This window comes from Equus caballus, chromosome 16 (assembly GCF_041296265.1).
Source record: "Equus caballus isolate H_3958 breed thoroughbred chromosome 16, TB-T2T, whole genome shotgun sequence".
Classification (NCBI taxonomy): Eukaryota; Metazoa; Chordata; class Mammalia; order Perissodactyla; family Equidae; genus Equus; species Equus caballus.
Window position 1 is genome coordinate 22,204,243 of NC_091699.1, and position 10,058 is coordinate 22,214,300.

Sequence of the window (10,058 nt, forward strand, 5' to 3'; positions counted from 1 at the left end):
AAGAACAAAATACTTAGGAATAAATTTAACCAAGGGACTGAAAAATCTATACACTGAGAACTATGAAACATTAATGGAAGTAATTGAAGAAGGCACAAACGAATGAAAAGACATCCAGTATTCATGGTTTGGAAGAATTAATATTGTTAAAATGTCCATACAACCCAAAGCAATCTACAGATTCAATGCTATCCCTATCAAAATTCCAATGGCATGTTTCACAGAAATAGAAAAAAATCCCAAAATTTACGTGGAACCACAAAAGACCCCTAATATCCAAAGCAATCTTGAGCAAAAAGAATAAAATTGGAGGCATCACTTTCTGATTTCAAACTATATTTAAAAGCTATGGTATTCAAAATAGTACAGTACTGGCATAAAACACGTAGATCAGTGGAATAGAATAGAGAACCCAGAAATAAACCCACAGATATATGGTCAACTAATTGTTGAAAGGGAACCAAGAATACGCAATGGTAAAAGGGTAATCTCTTCAATAAATGGTGTTGAGAAAACTACATATCCACTTGCAAAGGAATGAAATTGGACCCTTATCTTACATCATACATAAAAAGTAACTCAAAATGGAGTAAAGACATAAATGTAAGACCTGAAACCATAAAATTCCTAGAAGAAAGCATAGGAAAAGAGCTCCTTGACATTAGTCTTCACAATGTCTTTTTCGATATGACACCAAAAGCACAGCCAACAAAAGCAAAAATAAATAAGTGGGACTACATCAAACTAAAAAGCTTCTGCACAGCAAAGGAAATAATCAACAAAATGAAAAGGCAACCTATGGAAAGGGAGAACATATTTGCAAACCATATATCTGATAAGGGGTTAATATCCAAAATATACAATTAATTCATACAACTCAATAGCAAAAAAACCCCAAATAACCCGATTAAAAAATGGGCAAAGGACTTGAATAGATATTTTTCCAAAGAAAGTATGCAAATGGACAAGAGGTGTATGAAAAGGTGCTCAACATCACTAAGCCTCAGGGAAATGCAAATCAAAATCACTCTGAGTTATCACCTCACAACTGTTAGGGTGTCTATTATCAAAAAGACAAGAGATAACTAGCGTTGGCAAGAGTGTGGGAAAAAGGGATCTGTGTGCACTCTTGGTGGGAATAAAAGTTGGTACAGCCACTATGGAAAACAGTATGGAAGCTCCCCAAAAAATTAAAAATAGAACTACCATACGATCCAGCAATCCCACTTCTGTGTGTATATCCAAAGGAAGTGAAATCAGCATCTCAAAGAGAGGTCTGCGCTCCCATGTCCATCGCAGCATTATTTACAATACCAAAAAAGAAAAAAACCTAAGTGTCTGTCAATGGATAAATGGGAAGAAGAAAAATGTAGTATAGGGATGAGGCTGGTGGCGTAGTGGTTAAGTTCACACACTCCAATTCTGTGGCCTGGGGTTCGCAGGTTCGGATCCCAGGTGCAGACGTACATACCACTCATCAAGCCATGCCGTGGCAGCATCCCACATACAAAAGAGAGGAACACTGGCACAGATGTTAGCTCAGGGATAATCTTCCTCAAGCAAAAAGAGGAAGACTGGCAACAAATGTTAGCTCAGAGCTAATCTTCCTCACACACACAAAAAAAGTGATATAGATATACAAAGGAATATTATTCCACAATAAAAAAGAAGGAAATCCTGCTGTTTGCAACAACATGAATGAACCTAAAGGACATTATGCTAAGTGAAATAATCCAGACACAGAAAGATAAAAACTGCATGATCTCACTTATAAGTGGAATCTAAAAAATTTGAACTCACAGAAGCAGAGATTAGAATATGTGAGGCGATGGATATGTTAATTAACTTGATAGTAGGAATTAATCATTTCACAATGTATCCATATGTTAAAGCATCATGCTGTACACCTTTCGAAGAAATCACACTGTACAACCAAAAAGCAAAAACATTTATGCCCTCCTCTCCATCATGTGGAATTGTTGCTAGGAAGCAGTTACTCAGTCAGGGACTGCATTTTCCATCCGTCCTTACATCCAGATATGGTCATGTGGCCAATTCTTGCTGAAGGAAGGTGAGAAAAGGTGCAGAGTAAATATTCTTTAAGAAATTGATGGGGGTGTAGCATAGTGGTTAAGTTCAGCATGCTCCACCATGGCAGCCTGGGTTCATAGGTTTGGATCCCAGGTGCAGACGTACACCACTAATCAGTCATGGTCTGGCAGTGACCCACATACAAAAAGTAGAGAAAGATTATCTCAGGGTGAATCTTCCTAAGCAAAAAAAAAAAAAAAAAATCGATGGGGATTCTCCATATTTTCTTTCCCTACTTGTTGGCTGGATGAAGCTGACTCTGAGCCCTAAGGGATGGTGGGGCCCTGAGTCTCTCTATGCAGAAAATCCACAGCATCTTATCACATCACCAGCAATAGATAGTGTTCTTTTCCAAAGGTGTGACCCACATCACAATTCTAAGTTCTTTCTTGCTACTAGAAGCAATTTGCTCTGCCTCCATGTACCTTTCTGGACCTATCCTGCAGTTCTACAGCAGTAGACCTCCAGAGTTTCTTCTATGATTGGGAATTTTTAACCTTTGAAGGACAGAAAGAAAACTGAGGATCAATTTGCTTTAAGCAGTAGGGATCTTGAGTATTTTTGACAGTGTCACTGGAAAGCAAATACTCTCCCATCAGCCACTAATGCTTCAGGTCCATTACCCTCCTGCCAGCTGCTATGGAACAGAGTATTCCAACCAGTGTGAGATCATGGTAAAGCTATTGAAAGCCATAGAATGTTAAAACAGAAGGATGCTTACTACTGTGTGACATTGGTTACATTTCTTAACCTCTCTGTGCTTCAATGTCCTCATTAATAAAATAAATACATTAAAAAGGCTGTTATAGGGGCTGGCCTGGTGGCAAAAGTGGTCAAGTTCACACGCTCCACTTCAGCAACCCAGGGTTCACAGGTTTGGATCCCAGGTGCAGACTTAGCACCACTCATCAAGCCACGCTGTGGTGGCATCTCACATAAAATAGAGGAATATTGGCACAGATGTTAACTCAGGGCCAATCTTCCTCACAAAAACAAAAGGTTGTTTTAAAGAGTATATTACATATTAGATGTAAAGCACTTAGAAATGTGCCTCTTACATAATAATCAATCAATAAATGTTAGCTATTTTTTTCCAACAAATATTCATTGAGTACACGCTAAATTCTAGGCCTTGGTTCTGCGTTCTATTCTGGGGACACAACAGTGAACGGATATGTTTCTTGCCTTCATGGAAGTTACAGTCTAACGAAGGAAAGGGGCAAGAAAATAATTACACAGATAACTCCTAAATTACAACAGGAATAAGCGTCACTATGGCGCCTGTAACAGAATGTAGCAGACGCTGTCCGTGGCCTGCTCGCCTGCCCTCGGCCCACCCGGAAGTGAGGCAGCTCTGCACGTGAGCCCCCATGTAGGGGAGGACCAGACTTGGTGGAATTTCTCCATAAGTGACATTCAGTGTTGTTGTTACTTTGGACCACATACAGCAGTCAGAGGAGCATAATCTTTTCAGAGCTTAAGAGCTCCAAAGGGTCCTACCGCAGCCGAGACGGATGGGAGAGAGTCCACTTTTAATAAGAGATAGTCCAGATTACTTGACTGTCATAAAAATTGTTTGAAATAACTGATTACTTCATGGACATTTAGAAATCTCAATAAACAAATACATCTTCATCTTTCTATTCTAGCGGTACATTAAAATGGAAGCTTGCTACATTCTTCAGCAGGCAGATAGATGCAAAAAAAAAAAAAAAATACAAGATTACACTGAGGAGCTCTGCAGAGGGCCTGCTCGTATCTTTAAGGCTCTAGACACAGGAGTGAGGGCTTATCCCTTGGGGAATCGTGGTGCACGTTAGTCAATGGGAAAGATGATGAAAGCTGAATAGATGAGGGGACTAAGGAAAGGCAGAAATTTTTCCCAAAAAGTTGCTTTACATTTTATAGCATGAGACTCAAGGAGAACCACACTCATTATATCTTCACCTCCTGTGGGACAATCCAATTCAACTAATTATCACTAAGGTTTAACTGGAAATTCAATACATTATGCAAATATCCCCATTTATGCACTGTCACGTCAAGCCAGTAGTTAAAAGGAGGAGATGATACTCTGGTTCTCTTCCAGAGACATTCCAGAAGCAACGAGGGGAGCTCCCAGCACAGGCATAAGAGAAGAAATCTCCCAGAGGGCTTGCTCTGGTGCTAAGGTGCTGCAGGAGAGGGACTCAGGCCCCTTCTTTCTAAAGAAATCGGGGTGCAATTACTGGTTGCTTCTAAAGAGTAGTATGACTTTTTGTGTCACTTGTCAGGAAAAAATATGCAAGGCAGAGGCCAGTCTCACTGCAGGATAGAGAGATGGGAGCCTGCGGGAGAGGGCAGGGCCAGGGGCCAGCTAGGGACTCTAGGAGATGAGCTGTGTTTTAGAAACAGAGGGAATGAGATGTGATGTCCACATTCCCCACTCTCCTCATGCCACCCCACATATCCTATACGACACTGACCCACTGTGGGTGCAGCAGGCCGGGCATTTTCTCCTGCCCTGCCCACTGCCTGGAATGCCCTTCCACGACCTCTTCTTGCAAACTCTAAACTACTGGCTGTGGGAACCTGGGCGAGTCATCTTACCTCTAATAAAAGTGATTATAGTAACTACTCAACTGGGTTAATGTGAGGATTAAATACATTATATTTAAGTATCTATCACATTGCCTAGAATATAATAAATGATCAGTAAATGTTTACATGAATAATAACAAGAGTAAATAAAACTTATAGAGTGCTTGCCATGTGCCAGGCACTATTCCAAGGGCTTTACATTATTACTTTATTTAATATCAAATCACTAATCATCAGGGAAATGCACATAAAAACCACGTCACACCCATTAGGGTGTCTATTATCAAAAAGGAATGGAAAAACATTCTAGGCAGAGGAAAATTATATGCAAATGGCCTGAGGTGGGACAAATAAGTTTGTCTATGAATGATTGTAAAAGGCCAGCAGGGCTGGAATACAGAGACAAGGAGGAGCATTGCAAAACAGGGTTTCGGAGAGATAAGTAGGGACCAGACACATAGGGCGTTTTGAGCCATGCTCAGGAGTTTTATCTGCTCTAACCATTCATGACCTCCATTCAGTCTTGTTTCCAGCGGCCGGTCATTCATATTTAGCCCATTGCATTTTTATTAGAAAATCCTTCTTCACAGTGGGTTGGAATCACTTTTCCTTCAGCTTCCAGCTCTAGGCTCAGTCCCCTGGAGCCCTATAGAGAAAACCTACTGCTTATTCTATTGTCTCTCCAGGTCACGTTCCCTCTAACTCTCCTGCTCTGAAGTTTAACCCATCCTCATAGGGCAAGGATGTAAGACCCTTTTCCATCACTGTGGCCTTCTTTGGAACACACTCTAGTTTGCCAGCATCCTTCCTCAAATGCGATGCTCAGGACCAAACACTTGAGGTTGAGCCTCAATAGAGAAGGACTTTCACCTCCCTTGTGTAGGACATTTAGCTTCCATTGACGTGACTTCAAAATGAAAGTTCTTTATTGAAAGCCATCTCACACTGCTGATTCATAATAATCTTGCAGTCAACTAAGCCCCTTAAATCCATTTCTTGTAAGCTGCTGTCAAACCAGGTGTTTCTCATCCAATATGTATGTAGGCCTTTAATTTTTAATTTATACCTTGTTTATTTCTAAAAACGACTGTCAGCCTAGAAACAGATCACAAGCATACACCTACACCATTAAAATCAGATCTAAGGGAGAGCAGAAACCTTACATTTCACAGTAGTTTTTCTGAGTTTAAGTGCAGATATCTATATATACCCTATTCAATTTCATCCTATTGGTTTAGGACTCTTGGTGCTGTTTTTCCAAACTTCTTTCTCTTCTGTGAGTAAGCCACTCTCAGCAACCTATCATTTGCCAGTTTCCTGTTGATCACCATTCTGACATGGTTCCTGATTCTTTAAGTGAGAGATCTCAGTTCCATCACTTACTAGCTGCGTGACCTTGGGCTGGTTAATTAACCTGTCTGTACCCCACTTTCCTCATTTGCATAATAGTGCCCACTTCATAGAGGTGTTGTGAGGATTAAATAAAGATGTTTGATGGGGTTTCTCCACACTTTCTCTCCCCACTTGCTGGTTAGATGAAGCTGACTCTGAGCCCCAAGGGATGGTGGTGCCCTGAATCTCTCCACGGAGAAAAGCCACCCACCAATCAGGAACAGCTGCCTCAGACCGCCCTGTGAGAGAAGAATAAGTTCTTATTGTGCTAAGACAATAAATCATAGGGGTTGCTTGCCTCTACTGTCCATTCTTGCCCAACTCTCAATGGCACTACCTGCCTTTTGACTTCAGAGGCAGAAGGTAGGGGGAGGTTCCATCCTGAGCCCGTTTGCCCCCAGGTGCCCCCCTCCCCATCCCTTGCTCTGTTCTCCATCACAGCGAAGCCTGCAGGCTCTGCTTTCCAGGCTCCCGCTTCAGCTTGCTTCTTGAGGCAGTGGCTGACGGGAGGCATGGGCAAGATCCTGAAACGCAGGAAGAGAGAGCAGCCAGGGCGTCTCTCCCGAGCCTCTCCCTCAGGGCCTGCATTTCCTTCCCGCCTCTGGTTCACTCCAGACAGGCCCACCTTGGTTCCAGCTGCCTCAGGGGGTCCGAGTCCCTGGGCTCCAATTGTACCCTCTTCTGCCTTTGTCCCTTTAGCCTGGTAGGGGCTTCCCACTCCTCTGGTCTCTGGTTGCTGCACTGCCCCCTGCCTGGCATCTCAGCCCTTCTATCACCTCTGTATCCAATTGTCTCCATGAAAGGCCTTCTGTATTAAACATTCAAGTGATTTCTGGTTCCTGGAGAAATCAGTACCTAGGAAAAGGCATCGTCATTCTTCACACCACGATTGATGAGACATTTACCAATAATGAGTTTTGCTAACATTATACTTCATCTCTGATTCAGGAAATAGAATATGCATCTCCTACACTGAACCCTCTTGGTCCCTGTGAGTTTCACTGGCGTGGGCGGGGGGTGGGGGGGGGGAGTGTGCTTTTGTTTTACTTTAGCCAGACACTAGGATGTACCATTTAAAAATCCCTTTGCCTCCCCTGATACGGACGTAATCTGGAGACCCTGTAAGAACCTCCTAACTTATCTCGCCGCTCCTTCTCTTGGCTTCTCAGTCATCGATTTTTGACAAGCAAATCTGATCGTGTCACTCCCCTGCTTAAGGCTTCCCATGCCCTTGGAATAAAATATAAACAGCTTACCATGGTCAGCAGGCCCAGTGTCACCTGCTGCTGGCCCGTCTCTCCATCCAGTGCCCCACCTCTGCCCTCCCCGCTCCGCCCATCCTGTTTTATTCTTGTTGCTTCTTCCTGTTCATCACATTCCCAGTTCATCTGTGCACATTTGTTCCCTCTGCCTCCAGAACTTGTCAAGTCTGTCTCCTCTCATCACTCAACTCCAAACTAAATTTGAACTAAATTCCCTACCCCTTGGTCATTTTCTAACTTTTCAACTTTTTTTCATAGCACTACTAGTTAACAAAATCAGCTGGTTCATTTACGTCTTTGCTTATGTGGGAGCATGACCTCAACTATCTTATTCCCCTGCCGTATCCCCAGCATTTGGGAAATTCAAGGTATTTGTTGAATAAATGATCAAATCTTCATTTCTCAGATGAGGAGACTGAAGCCCACTGACATTAAATGACATGTGTAGGATCTCCCAGCCCAAGATCTGACACCGTGCCTTCTTGGCCCCTCTACCACACTGGTCCAAACACAGCTAACTTCTATCCTATAGCTTCCAGTGCTGTATGGCTAAGAATTTATATAGATTGGACCAGAGATTACCCCATCCTTGGACTCTTCTGTAGCATTTTTGTTCAATAACACAGCTGCCTCTCATCATTCCACATCTCAATGAACATTGGCCTTGTGAAAACCAACTAAACAACCACTATTAATTCCACAATGAATTTTCTTTGTGAATGTACTCATTGTTAAAATGCAATTTTCCTGGTTATAGACCCTCATAGAAATGAATGCATATTTGTGTCTATACATAAATATTTAAATAACACCTCCTCCTCCCACTCTCTTTGCCTTGCCCTTGGCAATCGGCTCTCGAACTTTTACCTGGCTGAAAGGTCTGCCGCAGTGCTATGTTCTATTCAAAGATACTTCCCTTGAGGCCCTGGAGATTCTTGCTATAATTTGACATTAAATATAAACGACAAAGAATAACTCAGCCAACTCAGGGATCCCACCCACCTCAGTTGAGCTCCAAGCTCACACGAAGAATCAAAAAGGTCTGAAAGAGCTTCCAGCCTAATCTTTTGAGGGGAAACTAAAAGAGGTATACCATACACAGGCGGTGGCCAGACTACAGAGAGCAGTGCTGTCGCATTTCATCTGCCAAAGGCGGGGAGAAAGTGCTGGACGTGAACTTCACAATCAAGTGCTGCTCGTGGAACTGAATTCTGAAGACATTCCTTGGGGCAACTAGGAGAAAACGTCTAAGGTGATCACATTTTCCAAGGCTGAAAATTAGGACACGCGAGCATATAAAAGAAAATTTCTTTTTTTCTTGTTTTGGTGAGTCCGTGTGTGTGTGTGTGTATTGATTCTATATATAAAGAAGCCAGTAAAATTTAGAATTTTACTCAACATGTTAGATTTTCCAGGAACTGGGATGGATTGGTTTCAGGGTGATAACTGGAAAAAACATTTCAAAACAGGGTTATCTCAAAAACTGCTGTCTATACACTGTTGTGTCTACCTTTAGCTCAGTTCCTATAAGAGACAAATAGAAATGTTTCCATTTCTTGCAGAAAAAACTTTCCATGGTTCAACTTGCCTACAGATTACACTGGAAAATCCTTAGTCCAAAATTCAGGATTATCTCTCTCCTATGGATCTAACTTTACCCTCTTTTATAAACTGTGTTACTCACATAGGCTAGGCTTTTTCTGCAGTAACAAATATCTCCCACATCCCAGCCTCTTCCCTTGCTAAAGGGCTATTTCTCCCTTAAGCTACACATCCGTCAGAAATCTGCAGGGGGCTCTGCTCCACAAAGCTACTCAGGGACTCAGGCTGATGATGGCTCCGTGATCTCACAATAGTACACCTAGAACCCAAATCTGCCCTCTAGGTCACCACTGCAGCTGGGGAGAGGCTGGAGAATTATAGACAGGCCATTTAATGCCTGAGCCCAGAAATGATACACATCCCTTCTGCTCATGTTTCTTTGGCCTGAATTGGTCGTGTGGGCTCACCTAGCTGGGTGAAGGGCTGGGGAATGTGGAGGAGCAAATACAATATTGGGTGAGCATTATTGGCTCTGCCACACAAACCCACCAGTGCTCAAGAAGAATTAACCACTTGCTTAAGAGCCCCTTAGAGTCAGACAGAACTGCGTTCAGTTCCCAGTTCTTCTACTTAATTACTTGTGTGACTTGTGGCAATTTAACCTCCCTAAGCTGCAGTTTCCTCATTATATTCCTCTCTAAGCCTCAGTGTAACATAGGAATCATCATCATCATCATAACACATATGTCGTCAGTATTACGTCATCACTATTAGAATTAAGTGAGCAGGGGCCGGCCCGGTGGCGCAGCGGTTAAGTTTGCACGTTCTGCTTCTCGGTGGCCCAGGGTTCGCTGGTTCAGCTTCCGGGTGCGGACATGTCACCGCTTGTCAAGCCATGCTGTGGTAGGTGTCCCACATATAGAGCAGAGGAAGATAGGCACGGAGGTTAGCTCAGGGCCAGGCTTCCTCAGCAAAAAGAGGAAGACTGGCAGTAGTTAGCTCAGGGCTAATCTTCCTCAAAAAAAAAAAAAAAAAAAGAATTAAGTGAGGAGATTCGTGTAAAGTACTCAGAACAGTGTCTAATACAGAGTAAGTCCTCAATACAGGGTATTTATGATGTTGAGGAGGATGAGGATGATATTCAATTCCACAATTCACAAGGTGCATTTAAGAATCGATTGCCCCAGGTCT

At 42.6% G+C, this 10,058-nt stretch overlaps 1 long non-coding RNA gene across 1 annotated transcript in view; it reads left to right on the top strand.

The window, feature by feature from the left end:
• The window catches only part of LOC138918198 (uncharacterized), a 51,102-nt gene extending 42,456 nt beyond the window's left edge, over window positions 1-8,646 (top strand). The window contains exon 5 of the long non-coding RNA XR_011427219.1: window positions 8,428-8,646. This is a non-coding gene — a long non-coding RNA (uncharacterized lncRNA). The remainder of the gene's footprint in view (window positions 1-8,427) is intronic.
• The last annotated feature ends 1,412 nt before the right edge of the window (window positions 8,647-10,058 follow it).